This window comes from Excalfactoria chinensis, chromosome 4 (assembly GCF_039878825.1).
Source record: "Excalfactoria chinensis isolate bCotChi1 chromosome 4, bCotChi1.hap2, whole genome shotgun sequence".
NCBI classification, from domain to species: Eukaryota; Metazoa; Chordata; class Aves; order Galliformes; family Phasianidae; genus Excalfactoria; species Excalfactoria chinensis.
This window is the reverse complement of record NC_092828.1, coordinates 26,174,298-26,196,453: the sequence shown is the minus strand read 5'-3', so window position 1 is coordinate 26,196,453 and position 22,156 is coordinate 26,174,298. Positions and strand designations below refer to the sequence as shown.

The following is a 22,156-nucleotide window of genomic DNA, read 5'->3' as shown; positions in this document are numbered from 1 at the left end:
ACTGGGAGCTGTGTAATGTGGCAACAGGGAAAGTATAATTTGGTTAAAGAAAGAGTCATCAGTAGCAGGAAACAAAATGATTGTAAAGGGGGATGAGAATCAAAACAATATATCTTTCAATCTGCATGCATTCTGCTATAAGAAGAAGAAACACTGTTTTTACTGTTAAAAAAAAAATGTTTGAAACCTTCTGTATTTAAAATTATCAAGTTTTTTTTAAAGACTTTTTCATTCAAACACTTCAGCGATCTTCAATACTTTTAGTTTAAGAGAATAGAAACTCTATATGCTATGAAAGAATGTGAAACAGTAAATTATTCATGCCTTTAAAAAGGTAATGCTTTGCCCTTCATTTTCTAGTGTCAAAAAAGCCATGCTACATTAGTTTCATACCACAGTGGAATAAGGGCATGCAGTGAGTGAGAAATCCTGCTAATAAATTGCCATGTAGAGAGCTAGAATTAATTCAAATATCCAAATCAGAAATAATTTTATTTTGTTTTTTATTTTTTTTTCAAATGCAGTACAGAAATACTTTATTAAAAAAACAGTCTGTAATCTAAGCACATCAGATCTTAAGATTAACTTAACATAAGCAAGAGTATTCCATCCTAGCTCCTGTAAAATTATTTATTTTTAAGATTCTCATTTTCTATTCAAAGTCCAAAACAAGGTTTTTCATTTTTGTTGTTATTATTTGTTTTCTTATATTGTGAATAAATGGAAATAGAATTGTTCTAGACGAGGTGAAATGTGTCACTTAATTTGAGTTTGTGCAGTTTTGTTTGTTTGGTTTGGCTTTACTCTTCAATCAGATATAGGAATTCAAAATGCAAAATTGAGTTATTTGAGAAAAATTTATATTAACAGAGCAAAGACTTCATTACTGTCATCCTTTATTTTATTTCAATTGGTAGAAAGCCATATTTTCTGCAAAAGAATTGCTTGAAAATATTATTGTATTAATAAAAGTTAATGCTAGAATTTGAGCAACTGATAGCTGATGGATGCACACCAGGGATGAACTGGTTATCTGGACAATGGCTTCACCTTAGCTTGTGTTAGCCATGGTGTGGGCATAGCTTGAACTCTACTCCTGATCTTTTCAGTAAAAATCGGCGTTCTTAGTCCTTCCTTTTTCATTTATTTTTTTATTTTTTTATATTTCTTTCTACATTTAAGGGAGATTATTGCAGTCCTGGTCTATTAGGTTGTTCTAAAGCTACTTCTTTAGATTAATATTAATAGTTTCACTCATACTGTGCAAAGTATGTTACATTGCTGAGCAGAGACTGTGACTTTCATTGGAACTTAGTTAATCTCCTTCCCTTTGACTCTCTTTACCAGGAGTGTTTCCTTTCTTGCTGAATGCATGTGATTGTAATTTCACTATTGATCTCTGTTGAAATAATTTCTAATAAGTAGAAAAGAGAAATACTTGGGGTAGAAAATAAGGAATATGATCAGCAGAGGGATGCAGTTTTGATTGTTTTCTGTTCACTTGCTTTTGCCAGCTGTTCAATACTGCTTTTGTCTACAGATTAAATAGCTTACATTATTGAACATTTATTAAAATCCCCAAGTTGTATATTAATGTTAAAAAAAAAAAAAAAAGGCAACAGACTTTTATGACACCATTTCGTTATGAGGAAAAATATATTCAGTGCAGTAGCTCCTGGACTACAGGACCAAATGAAAATCAGTGTTGTTGTTGATTTTTTTTTTAAATTAAACAATAAAATACAGCAGCAGGGTAGCTGCTTCAAGACAGTCTTCACAGCTGGAGTGGAAAGATGAGCATGCCAGCTTTTCTGTATTGAATGATTAAAAATTCCATGGAAATCTCTGATCTTGGTAGCAAAAGGAACTGAAGTTCAAAGTAGGAAGAGCCAGTTGATAAAATTTAGTTTAAATGTTCATACTAAACTGCCTACCAAACACATTTCAGAAAGCTTCAACTACTGTCTCACTTCCACTTTGTCCTCCATGGCAGTTTTTTACTTACTTCAGATAACTGCCTATGATGTTCTACATCCACACATGGAAATTTATAGCTCTCTTGTCTTTCTACTAAAGAACGTTTTCCTTGCTATGGATTCATGGAGAATGACACCACTGATATTTATAACATTTCCATGACCTGTAGCATTCAGAGAGACAAGTGAGGGAGATGTGCTATTCCATACAGCAGGGAAAAGAACCAGAATCCAAATCTCCCTGTTACTTCCTAAAAGTGAGCTAACAGGTAGGCTGCCTAGTCAGTCACATTTCTACCTTGTTTAAAGACAAGATAACTTATCTTTTCCCTCAAATCAGACCTGTGATTTAGGGTTATTTTAGGTAAAAGAAGGGTATAATTATTTTAGATTTCTTTATGAAGAACAAGGTGATCTGATCTCCCACTTATTGAATTATTTAACAAATGCAAAAGATAAGTTGTGGCCTCCTCATTCCCACAGTTTCTTCAAAAATCATAGTCAGTTGTGCAGAAATTCAGGCACAGCTAGACACTTAGATGATTAATTCATTTTATGAGAGGTGTCTAACCTATTCTCGAGTAAGATGCTTTAGCCTGAGGGTAATGAATTTCAGAAAGAGTGGTGGTTATTCCCAAACAGTTAGTGTAGCATGCTGTCGCTGTGGGACTTTCCCATGGAGACTTGTATTTTGCTGCTCAGTACCATCAAAATCTAGGGCCTGACTCCAAGTTTAGTTCAAACCCTATAGCTTGCTGCAATACTGTTTATGTCAGCAACCATATACTCTTTTGAAATCGAGACACATTACTACCAGTCAAATGCTTAACATTGAATAATGCAGCAGAAATGTACGTTATATGTGACAAAAATGAGCATGATGTAAATTCAGTGTAAACTCTGTATTGATTACTGGCCTATACTTGGATAATTACTTCTGATTAAGTGGGCATTTTGCCATACGTGGTGTTTCTAAATTAGCCCTAAATTGGAGTGGCAAAATAAATGTGGAGTTGAAATGTTTCCATCATATATATAGTAAAATGATTTGTGTGTGCGTGTTTGTTGTTTGTTTTCTTTTTTTACAGATATGAGTTTATTTCTTGCATAACATACAAATTAGCTGTGAACGCTTCGTGATATAGATCTTTGTCTCTCCTTCCTCCAGCCCCAGTAAATACGCAGTGCCACATCCTGTGTTCCATCTTACTAATTTGCATCAACACACTGAAATAAATGTAGAAAATTTTGCAATAAAGTTCTAATTCAAAGTGAAAGAATCACACAAAAATGTCAGAAAATCACATAACAGTTTTTGTTTGTTTGTTTGTTTGTTTGTTTTGTTTTTCCCAATAAAAGCCACCAGTTATATACTTCTGTTTTACTGGCATTTTTAATGGTGTGAATCATATTTTGTTTTGATAGCTCATGTCGTAGACTTTAAGAAGTCTTAACAGCAGTTTAGTAGCTTTTATTTTTCCCCACATATTTTATGGTATGGTAATTATTTACACATCTTCTAATTGTCCAGAACATTAAATTAATATATAGAGATGTATTGCTGTTATGCTTTTAACTTGATTGCATGCATTTCCCCATTTCTAATTCTTGCCCCTAAGAAATTGCTTCTTCACAATGTAGGTCAGGAATTTTTACTTTAACAGAAGCTCTCACAGTCTCTTCATTTTATTTCATGGTATTATGTTACTAGATATAGATACATATACTGCTTTTCAGAGTCCAATAGGCTGAGAAAAGATCCTCAGCTGTTGTCCAAGGAGCCTTACATGAGAATGCTCCTACAAACTCAGCCACACATTTTCTTTTAATATATATATATATATATATACATATATATATATATATATAAAGAAAATTAATATAAAAAAAATAAAATATAAAAACTTCCTGTGAATAGTGTATTTTAATCTGCACTGTGAGTGCAAAACCCTTGTACTCTTGGGGGAAAAAGCTGTATAAAATTACTGAAGGAAAGAGATAATTAACTGTACAGCGATGACATTCCAGAGAAGCTCTTTATTCTCAATCTCGAAATATGAAATATAGATTTACAGGGTAGACTCTTTCCAAAAATCAAATCAGTTTCTTCAGTATTTCCTCACTGTTTTCCTACTAAATATGGATCAGACTGTAGTATTTTGTTTCTAATGATATTTTTTTTTTTTTCTACAGAATACATGAAATAGTGTCTTAAGGCAGAAAAATTGTTGAAATGCTCTGCTATTTTAATCTGATGTTATTATAAACTTCATAACTATGGTGCAATACATTCATTATTTTACAATGTATCGGATGTTGTATTGTAGAAAAAAGGTTACTTGAATAAAAATACGCGAAAGTATGATTGTACTTAAAGATACACTGAAATGGCTGACAGGTCATATGTGGATTTCTGGTTTATTACATTTATTGCACTGGCAGAACATGGCATATGAAACAGAAATATACAGTCATTGGGCAGTTCTTGGTAACAGAAAGAAAGGCTGTTTAATACCCTGAGGCGTAGTATTAATTTGAATTATTGGACATTAGGGCTTGAATCCTATTAGGAAGGGAAACCATCTCTTTACTGCTGACTAGAATTACTTTGAGCTTCTAATTTTATTTCATTTTTTCCCCTGCAGATTTATCTTTCTTATTTAACACTGGAGCATGGATAATCTTAAAGATCTAGCACTGTCGTATTATAAGCCATTTATGATAGATGATGATGCATTAAACCAATTCACAAAAGGGCAAAGTAAACTGTCTGGGGACTGGAATACTACCTAATCTTTTATAATCTGTCTTTTCATCATTCTCTGTGCATAGCAATCAGAATGGAAGAGAATCACCAAGTCACCTGCTCCTCAGATCAGAAGGTGATTGTGGCTTTGAGTAAATATTGAGCAGCCACAGCACTGCCTGGTCAGAAAGAGCAAGTGTACTAGCCTTTTACTTCATAAAGATCTTGGTTCTCATCAAGTAGTAAGATTTGAACCATGAAGAATTCTTTCACTTTCATGTGGACGTCACATCACGAGCTGTATCTCCACATAATATTTTTCATCATAACATCTGCTCAGAAGAAACCAAGAGTGCAATTCAAGGCAACACAGGTGAGTGGAATGGCACCAGTCTCAGTGATGGAAAACATCTCTTTGCCATAGGAAAGGAACTTGATTTCTTCATCTGCATGAATTTATATTCATAAGCACTTTTGCATTTTAAACAAAGACATGCTCAGTTATGAATACTGAAATGTAAAGATAGTTTCTCCCCTAATGTATACAAGTGAAAACTTTCATGTGGTTGGTACCAAGTCTTTTTTTCTGTAAAAGAAATTAAAATAATGTAGATGATTTGAAATACTAAGAGTGAACCTAATGCTTTGGAAGAGGAGCTCTGTGGCTTCTGCAGAATAAAAGAGAGATATTCTTGCCTTGACTGCAACCAGTTCCTAATGATTATGGCTGCTTCATAGTTCTCGCATAATATGCTTTGATCTTCAAGGGCAGAAAAACAGGAATATAAATCAGTTTTAAAAATTATGAAATGATGTGGACTGACTAAGCCCTAGGAATCTTGCCTGGATCATCAGCCAAGAACTGTTCAGAAAAGGCTGATTTAATTAAATCTCCCACCAAATTCTGGGTGTGCCTAATCTATTGAATTACCTTCTTTTTTAAAGCAAATACTAAGTGGCAGTAAAGTGGCATACTTGATAATGAAAGGAAGTAAAAACTTTCTGTTATTATTCTTTGAATTACACAGTAAAGTTATGGAAATCTCACATGATGTTTATTGCCCAGTAAGAGATTTTATCTTCTATCTTTTATTGTTTCTGTTTGTTTGTTTGCTTGTTTGTTTGGTAATGGATGAGTAGGTATTTCAATTACATTTGCAAATCACATTACTAGTTCTTAGCATTTGTCACTTCTAAGAAGGAATTCCCTAGGAGAGAATGTGTCATACAGATATAAGGAGGCCTGCAATGCATTCAGTGACCATCTACCACTATATGCACAGCAACCCTGACTTCTGTGCTATTGAGGCGATTCCCAGCAGAACAGGGAATTGTCACCTTGAAGTAAAATAGTGCTGTCTGGCTGGTGTAGAAGGTGAGGAACAGAAAGGGCAACAAATAGTTTAGATCTCAGTGATTTTGACTTCGTAGAGGTAGTAGGTGTTTCGTGGGTGAGTGATGGTGGTTTCTTCACCCTCACTGCCTCTCCCCGTCTTTTGAAATTCCCTACATACTAATATATTTAATGTGGCAGGGGTCATCTGTTGTATATAATACTTTTTACAGCAGTGAAAACAATCATACTCATCACTGTGCTACTCTCTGTTAGTCCCAGAACTGCTACTTATCACTACATCTGTCTCAAGGTCTTGGTTTTGGAAGCTGAAAAACACAAATTTATTTTTTCCCCCCTCCTCCCCATTGGTTACCAAGAATATTGTTTTAAATATTGCAGCTGCGCTTCTGCAGGTGCAAAGAAACCACAGAATGATGCTTCTCCTAAAAAAACAAAATTTGACATTGTTCTGATTCTTGAAAAATGTGTTTTTGAGTTTAGGTTTAACACTGTTTCTTTAGTTTGAAAAAATAATCTGTATTGCATAGCCTGTATACTTTAGATACTAGGAACTTGATTTTCCCTATAGAAAAATTAATGTAATAGTGGTCATATATGAAATAGAGGTAAAGAAGGATTGTTATGTCTTTCTGAACTTCAAAATTATTTCAACAAGAACTTAAAAGAATATGTTTTAGGGAATGACAAACTGGCTAAGAGGTAGCTAGAACAACTCTCTTTTGTATGCCAAGGCTCTTTCCTCCTTCTGTGTACAGGTTACTCACATGTTGTTGTGCAGAGGGAAACAGTTGGAATGAATAAATCTAGGCAATACACTTCTTAAACTGAGAAACTTGATACCCTGAATGCCCACAACATATAACAGAATATAACTCAGGATTAGTTCTAATATTAGATGTAATATTTAAATGTATTTATTAGAATAAAACTGAAGTCTACATAAAAGTAGATTTCTGGAAATGGAAAGACGCATATCAAAGCATTTAGCATCAGCACTTCCTTTAAGGTTAAAAAATCTAAGTGAATCTGTTGAACATGAGAACAAAATGTTTGTTTGTTTGTTTGTTTGTTTGTTTTCCCAAAAAATGCAAAAATTGTCATAGCCAAGGCAAAAAGCTTTTGAAAATTTGACACAAATCCATGGAGAAGTAAGGAAAGAGGAAAAATATGAACTGTTGTTTTGTATGGATACTTGCTCACATTAGCTAAAAAATGTCTAAAACAACTTTGATTAAACAGTGTTGTAATTTGTCACAAATCTGTTTCTTTTGGTTCTATATTTGATAGCTATCCCTTGAAAGCAATGTTGAAATTGTCTAGTGTTACATATTATTGCTATTAGTTGTGTAGATAAGGGCCTAATGATGTCCTTCAGCTCTAACTACACTTGCAGTGGTTTGTAAGGCAAACATCCTTAGGAACTGGCTGGTCAAAAGCTGACAAAGTTAATTATGGGTGAAATGCAAAGGACCAAAGAGCACAGTAGATTATCTCAACATAAACATTAATACATAGATAAGTGCATATGTTTTTAATTAGAAAAGCATATTTTAATACTCTTTCCATGTTTGAAATTGCAAAAGTATATTATCTGGTACAGAACAGATCAGACGAGTCAGGTTATGGGACACTGATATGAGGGAGTCTGAAGCTCAAAGTTTCAATCAGTATATAAAGTCAAGGTGGAAATAAACAAGTGTTCACAAAATACAATGCTACTTTGCCAAGAAAAAAACAAAAACAGAGAGAAAAAGATCTGAATCTTCCCCTCATCTGCTTCTAAACAATCAGGGGGAATACATGTTAATACATCTCTTACTTTCTTTGCATTTCACTTTTTAGTCTAAGAATGTTTAGATCATATTGTTTCATTAATAATTTTAATATAGCCAGAACATATAATTCAGCCTCACCATTTACAACACTTCGGACAAACCTTCATTTCTCAAATTCTAAAACAGTACTGGAGATCCCATTGGTTCCACACTGAAGTAGTCTAATTACCCCCAAGGAAGCAGGAAACATCTGTGCACTTTTTACACTCTCTTAAAAATAAATAATTATAATTTAAACAAACAAACAAGCCAGTCAAGTATGAAAATTATAAGAAACTATTTAAGTAAACAAGCAGTAACATCATTTTTAGAGCTTGAAGAAGCTCTTGAAAATCTCTTTGCAGAGCTACTTTAGAGAATTGACAAAAATATTTAAAATTCAATAATATACTCAGGCATTTAAATCCTTTCAAGATATCAGTCCATTTTGTTTTCTTCATATTTCTTCTATTTTATTACTGTCAATGGTTTACGGGCTAGTTTGGCCCGGCTCCGTGACTAATGGGGCAGAGGGATTTTGCACAATCTGCGCCTTGGGACAAGGGAAACAGAGGACCCCAAATTAATTAAAACAGCAGCAATAATCTGAGGAGAAACAAGCTAATTTATTAAATATGGTATCGGAATGCAAGATAACACACTATAATACAAAATAATTAAAATTGAAGCTAATAAATATAATGAGAGTGACACTGTCCAAAAAGCTGAAGGCCTTACACTGATACTGGACTGATGCACACAGTTGGGACAGACGAGGAGAAGTGAAGGAGAGGAGCGAGGAAGAGAAAAGCTCCATCAGGTGACCTTTCCAGGAGTTATATCTTTTCTTGGACCGCAAGGTCCCCTGGGGAACGTAGTTCTTCTCTTCCAGACAGGTACCCGGAACTGGAGCATTGACACTTTAACTCCCAGTGCACTACATGATGTTATGATGTTGAATACCAGTAATCAAAAATCATGAAACCATGACAACTGTAGTCTAGAATACGCTTAATTTGCCTTGGAACTTCATGCTAACAAAATACTTTAGACTGTCTTTAAAATAGTCATCGTGTGTTGCTCAAGGATACGCTAATGCTTCAGAATGAAAATATTATTACAAATATTATTAAAAGAAAGGGGAAGTATGTTTCAGAAGAAATCTTATTCTAATTGCATATGAAATTTGTTTGCTTGCCTTATTAGTGCTAATTTAGAATACATTCTTTTTTATTTGGGGTTTCCACACTGCCATTGCTTTCACTGATTGCTTTATTAGCCATTTTTATCACTTATTTTGATTGTTTAGATTTTATGCAATATCATAAAAGGTTTTATGTTATTGTCCCATGTATGCAGCACTTTTCATATCATCTTTGATGAACAGTATAGTTCTTGTCTGAAGCTACTAAGGATAGTGGGAATATATATTGTGCCCTCTTTATCAACAGTATGAGGCAGTAGTTTTATAGAAACTAGTTATAGTAATTCCAGTATTTAAGATAAAGCCTAATTATTGTGGAACTTGAGTAGACTAAATGACTTATTTTGAGTGTAATGGTAAAAATCTCTGCTTAGTTAAAGCTCTGAACCCTGAGCAGACCTTGTGTACAGTAGGAGTTCAGTGTCTGTCTTCTTGATTCTGATCACGCATTTTATTAATGTTTATTAATTGCATGCTATTTTCTGTAGCCCTTACTTATGACTTAGATAAGAATGGCTCCAAATGTCTAATGAAGCTGAATAGTATGATTTCAAATGTTGGTGTTTCGTGCCTTCATTAAACCAGAAATCTGAAATGGGTGAAAGTTTGGAAGTAAATGTATTAGCAAAATATAAATATTTTGGAGGATCATCTGATTTCTTTCATAGTGGATCTTTGGTGAAACTTTTATTTTAAATTCTAGTATATTTAATTAAATAACATGGGATCACTTTGTATGTTAAACTTGATTATATGTAAAAGCCTCTGGCATATCAGACAGAAAAATGCTGCTTTCTGTCAGTCTGTTTTCTTCAAAAACAATGTAGTATGAATGTTATGTACGTTGGATTAACTGATAAAAGCATGTTTGTGGGCTGATATTCTATGAACTATCATTACTTTGTACTGGAAAATGTTGATACTGTTGCTTCCCTTTTCATGTTAATTTTCAAGCTATTTTTATTCTCTCTCTATATATATTTTTTTGCATAATTTTCACTTTGAATTATTTTTCATTCCATTTCAAAGTTCTCCTCCTCTCAGCTGAATTTTCCTTCTTTGTCCTATGCCTATATCAGAATGTATTTTAACTTAAGCCTGCCTCTATCAATTCTTCCTGTCCTTAAATGCTATTGCTAATTTAATAGACTTTAACTCACTTATGGAGAGTAACTCATTGCTCCCTAATGTCAATTCGTTTTTGTTTCATCTAGCAGAATGTAGTGGCTTTGCTACCTTTTTCATTACAAAAGTCACAGCATCCACGATTCATTTAAAAAGTCAGTTCACTTTTTGTTACTGGATATTTATCCTTTGAAAGTTTTCCACTTCTCTGATGGTATTCTCTCAACCTGTATCTCCTTTCAGCAATGTTGAAAGGAATAGAGGGTACAATCAACATTAATAGGACTTGAGTAAAGCATTGATCATTGTAATGATGAGAACTCCAGCATCTCTCTCCAAAGGCTTATCTTACTCTTACTTTTTACTCAGTATTTTATATTTCCATGCAGAGAGTACTCAGGACTCCTCACCTAAGTTATAAACAAACATACAAACAAAGAAACAAAAAATATCTGTGCTTCATATTGTAGGGAGAAAGAGCCATTACAGGAAAGACTCCTTTACATTAGGAGTAATGGGGTTAGTACTTGGTTCTGATGTGCAGTAGACACTGATTTCTGTTTAACTTGATAGAAAGATACTTCAAAACAGCTAGTAATTGTTTCCAGTTATATAGATACAAAACAAAATGCTTTTAGTGATACTGATTATGAACAAGTCTCCTCTGGTGACTATTGAGCAGACTGTGCTGTTGTGTGTTTGCAGTGTTGAGCAAAATAAACTTTCCCATTTCGTAATGGGATCACATGTAGTAATATAACTCATATTCATTCAGAACAGAACTTTAAATATAATATACAAAATAGTAGAACAGTTCTATGCTGCCTGTTAGCTATGTACATTCATCAGGGAGAGCAAGGATACCCCCTACCACAGCTCCGATGTTTCCTATAATCACTCCTATACATACTGTAACAATTTCTCTACAGTGTTCCAAAGCTGGAGAGAAGTTGAGGTGCTGTGGAACTGCCAGAAGTGTCTTATCTCTTCACCTCTTCCCATTTCTGCTCCAGCAGTTGGGCTTATCCTGCAGACTTGATAATATGTGGAGTGTGTGATGCAGTGCAGTGCTCAGGAGAAGAGGGCTGGTATTCCACTTCTCATACTCAGTACTGAACTGTATTCAGGTGCAGTAGACTCTGTAAAGTAAGATAACAGCCTATAGCAATAAACAGTGAACTTTCAAATCCACCAGCTCCAAATGCTCAAAGCTGACCCATCGGCTATGAAAACAATAATGTTTGCCACAAATATTTGCACATATTTGATACTGTGAAATTACATGTGGCTGAAGGACTATTGATTTTCTTTCTTCTATGCTTGTTTTGATTCCCTAGAACAATAGATTGTTCATAATATTTCGGGGTTTCTCTTCTGGGAGTCCACACTTTTTCAAATCCGACTGAGTAATTTTAAAAGTTCCTCTTGCTATATTGATTTTCTGCCTGAATCTATTTTGCTAAGTAAACTGATATAGGAATTAGGTCTGGGATCATCTCATTGGCACAATAAGAAAGCTCTATCCCTTTCCAAAACACCAAACCTTTATAATCTTCAGAACTGATTTTTATTAGACCTAAGTGAACTGTGAAATGGGAAAACCTCAGATCTGCTGGGTAAGGTGGAATGAAGTTAAACAAGTTGGTGAACCAATTTTCCTTCTCTCACTGTGTCCTTGCAGGGGCAAGTTCTTTTCTATGGGCTTCCTGTCAGTCTGGCAGCACCCCCCTACTATACAGTCTATTCAGTCTTCTCCTGGTACCTCAGACAAGCTTTTTTCTCCACTCTCAGAGAGGTTTGCAGGCATACACTTCCTCCTGCAGGGCCCTATTAGCCTGCTGCTTTGGAATTAAACTAAGCCTCTTATTGCTGCAGCACAGCCTCCTCTTCCCTCTCTTCTGCTCCCTTTCAGCCTCACTAAACCCATCCTGCCACTCCCTTTTGTCTGCATCACTATCTGTCCATGCTTACATGACTAGCAGTGAGTCAGGGTGGGGGAACAAATATTTTTCTCTCCAGTGAGTTAGCCCGACTGTGTGACTCATTGCTAAAATGGCTACTGGGGTGGCAAAGTATCTCCCACAGTGTGCTAAGCAGCTGCCATCCTAGGCCACTTTTTACATTTTTAACATCTGCTATATTTTTTCTTGCTGCTGTACTTCTTCAGGTATCTGCAGTGCCTTCCACATACCTTCTTCAAAAGATACGTGGAAAAGGGCACCTGGCTGCACTGCGCCACACAAACATCAGGCAGAGTAAGCAGGGAAGCATTTGCCCCAAGACTCAATAAGCAGCAGTTTTTAGGCTTTGTTTACTTGTTTATGAAATGTGAGAGAGCAAATACTCTATAGACGGGGGGAGAGCGGTAGATGTAGTCTACCTTGATTTCAGTAAGACTTTTGATACTGTCCCCCATGACATCCTTATAACAAAGCTGAGGAAGTATGGGATAGATAAGTGGACACTAAAGTGGGTCGAGAATTGGCTGACTGGCAGAGTGCAGAGGGTTGTCGTTGGTGGTGTGGTGTCCAGCTGGAGGCCTCTAACTAGCAGCGTTCCTCAGGGGTCTGTACTGGGTCCAGTCTTGTTCAACATCTTCATCAACAACCTTGATGAGGGGAATAGTGACCACCCTCAACCTGTTTGCTGATGACACGAAGTTGGGATGATTGGCTGTCTCTTTTCAGTGGTATGTGGAGACAGGACAAGGGGAAATGGACATAAGCTAGAACATAGGAAGTTCCGCACAGATGTGTGCAAGAACTTCTTTACAGTGAGGGTGACGGAGCACTGGAACAGGCTGCCCAGGGGGGGTTGTGGAGTTTCCTTCTCTGGAGATATTCAAGTCCCGCTTGGACGCCTACCTGTGTGACGTGTGGTGTAGGGAGCCTGCTTTGGCAGGGGGGTTGGACTCGATGATCTCTAGAGGTCCCTTCCAACCCCTACAATTCTGTGATTCTGTGAAATACCAATCAGCTTGCAGCAGTTGAGGTCACACTGGGACTTTTTATGACTTCTATGACTTCTACTGGGGAGGTAGCTGGTAGAGTTAAATGATCTCTTAGCTATTTCTTAGTAGTTGGTGCCTGTTTCAGCACCCTTGTAAATAAGAGATGCTTTTACCAAGTAATTATATTGTGATTATCAATCTTATTTTCTTGATAATGTAAAACAGTTCAAAAGGAAAGAAAACTTATTGTCTGGGGGATAAATATTCCTCCTCCCACATATGGTGAGCTGAAATGAGATTGCATGGTTTATTCACTGAGGTTTACAACAACATTATATATTTCTTTTTTTTTTTTTTTTTTTTTTTTTTTTTTTTTTTGCAAAGCCAGATGCAAGTTCTATAATTAAAATTATAATTAAAAGGTCAATGTAATGATTAAAGCTCTGTGAAATATGTGAAAAATTTGTAATAATACTAGGTAAACATTTCTATGTTTTACATGTTCATTATAACTACTTAGAGATATCTATTTTAGCTCAAAAAAAGTACTGATGAATTGCATTTTGCATATTTATGATATTTTCCTTAATTGCATGGGTAGTATTCCTAATTTTTGAAAAGTTATTAGCATCCCATGAATAGTGGATTAGAAATTTCATAGAACTAAATTTTATTTCATTCTTATTTTAAACCTTTAAGGGGGTTGAATTAGTTTTGAGTCTTCATTTGTTTCAGTGCTCTTTGATTTGGGAATAATACTACTGTTTTAAAATATGGGTCCATGATTAAATTTTATAGTGGTGTTTTTCTCTTGAAGTAGGAAACTGTATCATTAGGTATCCATTTGATTATGTTATCTGTTCTCTTGTATGAGACCGCAGTCTTCTCAGAGATAGCTTGGCTAAACTAGTATTTGTCCTTTTCTAAGAGATCTTGACTTAGAATAGATTTAGTGTTTTTTAATTAATTCAGGTGTATGGTAACTGTTGAATCATGGCCTGAACCACTGATTGAGCATGTGGGGAAAGGATCCGGTCAGCCTTGGGAGCACAGGTGAAGGCAATTAACCTGTGAGACTGGGAGGGGTGAAACCTGGCTCCACCTCTATTAGATTCCCCCATTTAAGGGCTGACTCTTATTGTGGGAAGTTTTTTTTTTTTTCTGGAGATTTCTCCTTTCTGGAGTTTTTCCTCCTGAGCTTGGATCTTTGGAGACAGGTGAGCCTTTTTCTTTCACTTATAACACCTTTTTATTGTGTTAATATCTTTGTTATTATACCTCTTGTACTGCATTTTCATTGTGTTTATCTTTCTGATTGTTACAAAAGGCTTAATTAAGCCAGGTTTATTTAATTTCTACTAACTGAAAACATTGATTAATAGCATGTGTGTTAAAAAGCTATAAGGTTACTGTACTTTCAAACTAAGTGTTCAAGTTCTTGTCTGTGCGTGGTAGAGTAAGATATGTGATAAACTGAAAGTAATATTTGTGGATTGTTAAGAACAGACTTAAGGTTATTTAGTGAGTAAGTAATTAGGACAAATAGGTACAGTTAAAATGTAGTTTTAGCCAGTCTATTAACTTTATTATCCTAGGGCTACAACTTTTATCTAAATTTAGCTTTGCTCTCCAGCTTTGTGTAACTTCTAGGTCAATAATACTTTGTCTTTGGAAGTTTGATGTCTTATACTTAGTAAAAGTAAATTGCTGGCTGTTTATTTCCTTATTTTATAATCCTGTTAACATCATTTGTTTTGTTAGTATGTATACATGGACTTATGATGGAGGCTACTATTCATCTTTTGTGGTCTAGTCTAATTAAAACCTCATTTTATGACATAGTTATCTATGCTATGTAGTATAACAAATTATTGATTTCTTCAAAAACAAGTGTTTTTTTGTTTTTTGTTTTTTTTTTTTTAAGTTAAGAAAACATTTTTATGACCTGCTGTTATCCAATATCATTGGTAATATTTTCTTCCTTATTAACATTTATTTGCTTTTTGACATACTTATTTTCTGTGGGTTCTTGGTTGAGATACCAGGGCAGATACTCTGAGGGCAGTAATCTTACACTGTTAAGTATACACAGCTGAAACAAATTGTCATTTCCTTTTTTCTATGTTAGTATGTAACTTTATAAAATTTTCCTGAATGTTGCTATACTAAAAATGTATGGAAGATTATACAAAACCAAAGAGATGTTTGTAAGAACTTATTAGTTGCTTATCTGTGTAGACTTCCAGTTGGTCCTGTGTATGAATTTCTCTTAGAATACGTTTCGGAAAGCTGCTTACTGATTTGAAGCTAATTGAAACAATTTTTAAGGTCAGATCTAAGGTTATTAAAAAACAAAAAAAAACACAATATAAAAGAGCATAGTGGCTTTGAATATAGGGTAGAGAAATCTGATGGGAAATATAATGTCTCTGCTACGATGTCGAGCATGACAAGGGCAGATGAATATAGTTTAGTTAGGTTATATTTTACTTGTTTTTGTGGATGATGTGCGTAGTTAAAGATTTTTCTTTTGTTTTTTTACCTTAAAATGCATGTTTTCTTTATTTTTAGGCTGTGTAGAAATAACAGTCAGAAAGGTAACAGAAAATTATGAAATACTTATGCTTTTGAAATAATGTACACCAGGAAAGGACTGTATGGATTTATCACTTGTTGGATGGAGTTGGAGACCTAAATAAATTTATACTTGTGAATAAAGTTTTGGGTTTAGGCAATTTCTTAATTTCTTATGGCATCCCTTTTGGAAAGGACTTGTGGAGGGGAACTATTTCTTCCATTTCCATGCTGTTCTGTCATGTGTCTGCTGTGGTCTGTTTTGACTGGAAACTCTGCCTAGACTGAGCAAAGCTGTGAGGAGGAAACCTGACTGACTAGAATCATAGAATTACCTAGGTTGGAAGAGACCCACAGGACAACCCAGCCCATCACCAACAGTTCTCACTAAACCATGTCTCTCAACACAATGTCCAAGCATTCTTTGAACACCTCCAGGTTTGGTGACTTCACCACCACCTCCCTCCCTGGGCAGCCCACTCCACTGTCTGACCACTCTTTCAGAGAAGTATTATTTCCTAATGTCCAGCCTAAATCTCACCTGGCGTGGCTTGAAGCCATTCCCTTTAGTCCTGTCATGAGTTAATGAGAGAAGAGGCCAACTCCCAGCTCACTACAACCTCCCTTCAGGTAGTTATTACTAAAAGGAAAAGCATATCTTTACATTCATTACTGCTTAATTTTGAAAGAGAATATCCTTGAGAGAAGGATTTCTAGTAGTTCAGAACTGCTCATTAGAACTTATCACTGCTGTTTCACAGGGATTAGCCAAGGTTGGACTACAAAACCACAGTGAGTGGTATACATAATATTCTGTGGTGCTGCCGTGAACTGTCAACAGTGTTGTATATCTTGATTTTTAATAAGAATTGGTGTTTTCTATGCTGTGTGAGGGTTGTCAGTGTGTGTTGTTGAAAGAAGGAAGTTCTAATTGAAAAGGCAGTGCATGCTGCTTCAACATTTGTTTTCACAAAATTAAATTTTTAAAGGTGTAAATTACGTAACAGATTTTCACAAGAACAGCTATTACCAGGTGAATTTCCTCTACTTGTTATGATTCTTGTATTCTGTTGCAACTCTGCATTATATGCTGTCCTAATCTTAGGGCACCAGGTTGTGCCAGTACAGCCCCTGTGAGTGAAATGCTTCTTTATAGGCCAGGAGTACAAACTAAGCCTTATTAGGCACAATGACATGGTTTGGCCTGTTGCATCCAGGCAGAAGAAGTAAAATCCTCTCTCATGATCGTCTGCCCCTTCTGTCAGCACTTTGTTGTAGCACTGACACTACTTTTGTGCTGCAGTATTACTGAACCCAAATGTTCTGCCCCTCAGGGAGTAGTGGGGGAATAGTGAAGAAGTCTTATACCGGGGGAGACTCCTCATCATGTCAGGTAAATGCTCAGCATGTTTTGCCAGATAGTGTCAGAGATGTATAGAACCAAAAACTTCTTGGTTTGATCATGGTTTTAATGTAAAAATGTTCATCATTATGAAAAGGAGAGTCATGTTCTTTTTGTTTAAAAAGCATATATGTTTAGGAAATGTTGAAGTCTACTGATATACTTTTAAGTAATGTTTTTATAGAGGCATAGGATTTATTCAAGAATCCTTTAATATAAAAATCTTAAGTGGTGTTTAAGAAGATTTTGTATTTGAAAGACAATTTAATTAGAAGTTACTTCATGAAAGCTGTAAAACAAAGCCATATTGCCCCCTGAGAGCTAAATTCTAACACTTTGTGTAACAATCAAACAGTATGAAGGCAACGTTCTGCCATGTATGTTATGCTTCTTAAAGATTATTTACAATTCTTTGCTGTATTTGTCGTAAAAACCACAAAGTCTTAAATTCATTTGCTTAAGTTTTTGAATAGCTTACTAATGTTTGCTAGTAAACACTGTTAACTTGCTTTGGGAATAGCGCTGCTAGAGCAGTCCTTGTGCTTTGAACACCTCTGTGGACAGCAGGTGTGTTTGTTTAGAAGGTCACTCATGATTTTGAGTTAAAGCAGCTGTTCTGTGGGTGCTTACTCTTATGTAAGGTGGTGGAATAGCTGAGGAAATACAAGAAATATCATAAAACAATGATTTTGATTGTATTGATTCAGCATGCGTGGTCTGGAATTTGTGGTGGGTGGGAGAATATGTGCACTTTTGTGTAAGGTTTGAAGTAGGACTTGTGTAGGAAATCTAATTATGAACATTTACGTCAAGAATGGCTATTGTGTATATTCTGCTCCTTTTTTACAGTATTATAATCTTACAAGGAGGCTGTCTAATTCTTTATTAGACATTATTTAGAAGTTTTTAATTGTGGTTTTTAAGGATGAGTAAACATAAAAATAGTCACAAGCATATTGAAGTTCCAGAATTATATAAATGCATTAAACATTGTGTGATGCTTTTTAAAATGAATGGTGCTAGATTGAGATTAATTAGAAAAAGAAAAGAGTGTAAAAATGTTGATTTCTTAAGAAAGTGAGGTTGATGCTTAATACAAATTCTAGGTGAGACGAGTCAGTTTAATTCATATGTCATGCATGTTTTATAACAATTAATACTCTTGAAAAATAGAAAACCCTGCAGGACTTCTAGCTTCATTATGTTTACCTATATTAGCTTTTTATGTCTCATCTTCCTTTTCTTCTATGTTATCTTTGTTTTTTCAACTCGAGGAGAAATGAATATGGATTGTTTGGGTTTGTTTCCTTCACCTTCACCATAATTGTGCTCATCAAGGAAGAATATCATTTTTGCTTGCAAATTGAGATTGAGAAACAGTACATGATTAAGATAATTTTGCAAGGTCTTGCTTGCAAACAAAAATTTAATTTTAATATGGGTGTGTTATTCATTTCAGCATACATATTAGTGTTTGCTAGTAGAACTTTAATCCAAAACGAAGCCAGCTGTATGTTTTTAAAAACTAAAATAAGCCTCTGAATTTCTTGTATCTATGTCTGGGTCTTAACAGTTGGACAGTATTCCTTTCTTGCTAACTCACTGTGTATACTGTTTCATTTCTAAAATGCAATATCCATAGTTATACTAAATTGCTTGCAGCAGCTTTTGCGAAAGGCCTTTTTTTCTTACCTGATGAAAGCAGCTGATAAAGGAAATGTGCATAATAGTTCAGAAAAAAAACGGGGCTTCATTTTTATATTTGGTTCTTGAATTAAGGATCAGAAATTTGTAACACTACATTGCTTCAGTTTCAATTATTTTCTGTGATTTTTTTTTTTTAATACCTGATGAGAATTAAGTTTGTCAAATATTGTAGTTTATGATCAACTTGATTTTTATTTAATTATTTTTCTATTTATTAGAATTGAAGTGTTTATTTGGAAAGGACCTTCAAAGGTGTTCAAGTCCAATTGCCTGACCACTTCAGGTCTAACCAAGAGTTAAAGCATATTGTTGAGAATATTACCAAAATGCTTCTTGAAAAAAAGATAAGAATGGTTTCAGTGGTTGAAATAAAAAATATTCAACTATTATTTGAATTGAAGAATTATTTTTATTGAAGTGAATAACAATATAATTTTGAGTTGTTGTTATTACTAAAAATGAGGAAAATAATTGAAAAGCATCCTAAGTGTGAGCAATTTTGAATAATAGAGACAAAAAGATGTAATAGCAAGATAGTGGCATTTTATACAGCTATTTTTTTTTGCCACAGATGTTACAAAAACTCTGCATCTTCTATAAGGTTTTATCTGGAGCAGTGCTCTCTGCTACATGAAAGAAACTTGAAGCATTCATGGGTGAGCCTTATGACTCGTTTTTTTTTTTGTTTTTTTTTTTTTTATTGCATACCTTTCCTTCGCTTTAGATGCTTCACATGATATTGTTGCAGATGAATGCACATCAGACTTTAGCGCAAACCTTGCTTTATTCTTCCATTCTTCTTTATAAAGACTGTGCTAGCAAGATCAACATGTATGTCTAATAGTACTCAGAAAATTTTACCTGGCTTTGTCTGAGTGTATGTAGGAGTGAACTGAAGTCAGTTACTCATGTTCAGTCAATTTTGTATTGGCACGTGTGCAAAGATGCATGTTTATTGGGAAAAAACAAGTATAATTGCTATGTGTGGCTAAATACTTACACACACATGTTTGTATTACACAGTTACATACACATTTCTTTGTATTGTAATTGCTATATGTGGATATATTAATTTATGCATTCATACCCTTAATCATAACATTTTCATCTATATTGTCACTTGACTGTATCATGTTAAATTTCTATACTCTTTGGTAATATTTTGAATACTATTAGCAGAGTTGTGAGTTATTTCAGCATGGACGCATGCCATTTTATTGCTAGAAGTGCAACAAGGCAGGAACTTTTTCTTGGTATGTACTGAATAGTGGGAAGCATAATAATGACATAGTCCTGCTCAGAAATTTAGTTTGGTTATATTAGCATGAAATAATGCAGTGTCTATGGGCTTGCAGAAATTTTTTCCCTGATGAATGTATGATTATTATCTATTCTATAAATAGAAAAAGCAGAGCTGGTTTTTGATTATTGCATCTTGAAGGCAATTGGTGTAATTACATTTGTTATGTGAAAAAGTGTAAAAACTGGAAGAAAGGGAATGATCCTAGAACAGTGAACAACTTGCCCATATGTGAGTGTGGTCTCAGAACATGTGTTATGAAGATAGTATTATTCCTGGAAAAAGAATTCAGTTCAAATATGCTACATTTCTCTTGACTATATATATGGTACAGTCAGATTTATCCTGTTAGGTGGCACATTTTGAGTATGTATGCTGTTGTTGCATACATACAAGTGTGACATAGGTTTCTGGGCATAAGTGTGTGTAAATAACAATTATTTGTTTATTACATTCAGAATAGTCTATTAAGCAATCCTGTAGCTGGTAACAGATGTTTTCACTTTATTGGGCTTTTTTTTAATGTATACATCTGTGTACACACATTCCAAATTTGAAGTGTTTTTGACTATGTGTTCTGTTCAAAACAGACACTACTTATAGAATGTGCAAAATAATAGAAAATAGTTTGGTAAAATTATGTGTGTGTGTGTGTGTGTGAAATCATTAAAGAAATAAAACTCATGTCTGAAAACAAGCATTTAATTGTAACCAAGTGCAAGACCTACCTGTGAAGGTAGGTAAGGGTATAATCATGTTTCTTCTAGCCAATTCAGTGATACTAAAAGGTGAAATAGTCTTTGAAATGAAGTGAGGACTTCAATTATGTTGTTGTAGTTCAGATGGTATTTTATAGGCTGGAACTTCAAAGCATAATAAAGAGCTCATAAGTTTATTTTTTTCTCATAATGTGAGTGAAACCATTTCTAAGTACTAGTTTACATTCACTTGTCTGTCATCTAAAAGATTTTGGAATGTTGAGAAAAGTTCAGTTATTGAAAAGTATTTAAGCTCATCTAATAAGACTTTTGGAAGTTGTTTTGATTTATGATACAGTTTTTCTTGTGGTTTCTTGAAGGGGAGGGGATAAGAATAGCATCAAATGGCTCTTGGATCTGGGGAGAAAAAAAGCTAAGAGAAAATTTAAAATACATAAACAGACAAATCGGATTCAAATTAAAAACCGTTTCACTACATTTAATTGAAACATATCTGCAAGTATAAGAGGGATTCCATTACTTCTCAAATAGCAGTAAATTTATGGAAAAGTAGTTCGTGTGTGATGCAGAAATTAAAGGCAGTGATCTTATGTGGCATAGGTTTTGCATAAGTTCAGGATGAGTGATCTTTCTGTGGCTTTCTAATGCAGAATATTGCATTTAATGAAATGCTTATGATACTATTTATCTTAAGATGAATGTTTTCTGCTTCCTAAAAATAGAGAGTGTGAAGTATTTCTTCTTTATTCTGTTTCGTGCAATCTAAATTACTCTAAGTCATATGTGACAGGACGAGGGGAAATGGCCTCAAGTTGCGCCAGGGCAAGTTTAGGTTGGATATTAGAAAGAACTTCTTTACAGAAAGGGTGGTTAGGTACTGGAATGGGCTCCCCAAGGAGGTGGTTGAATCGCCATCCCTGGATGTGTTTAAGAGCCGCTTGGATGTGGTACTCAGGGATATGATTTAGCAGAGGTTTGTTGTTGTGGTATTGTTTTGTGGTTGTTTTTTAAGAGATAGGCTACTGGTTAGGCTGCGGTTGGACTTGATGATCTTCAAGGTCTTTTCCAACCTGAGTAATTCTATGATTCTATGATCTTGACATTTCTTGTTCATATTTAGCTTGGCCGATAGATAACTGAGGATGGCAGATGGATGTAATATATTCGTAGTTTATGTAGATATTTTAATAAATGTTAGAAAACAAATGTGAAGTATAAAATGGTGTGCTTTTAATTGCTTTTCAGTTAAAATGAAAGATATCCAAAATATTAATTAGAGTGT

At 34.6% G+C, this 22,156-nt stretch overlaps 1 protein-coding gene across 9 annotated transcripts in view; it reads left to right on the top strand.

Annotated features, from left to right (window-relative positions):
• The window catches only part of SGCZ (sarcoglycan zeta), a 329,077-nt gene that overhangs the window by 116,332 nt on the left and 190,589 nt on the right, over positions 1-22,156 (top strand). Inside the window, exon 2 of one of the 9 annotated variants that reach the window (XM_072335264.1) lies at positions 19,427-19,511. The exons of the other annotated variants lie outside the window; for them this stretch is intronic. The gene's annotated coding sequence lies outside the window, so the exon portion shown is untranslated. The remainder of the gene's footprint in view (positions 1-19,426; positions 19,512-22,156) is intronic. 9 annotated transcript variants of the gene reach the window in all.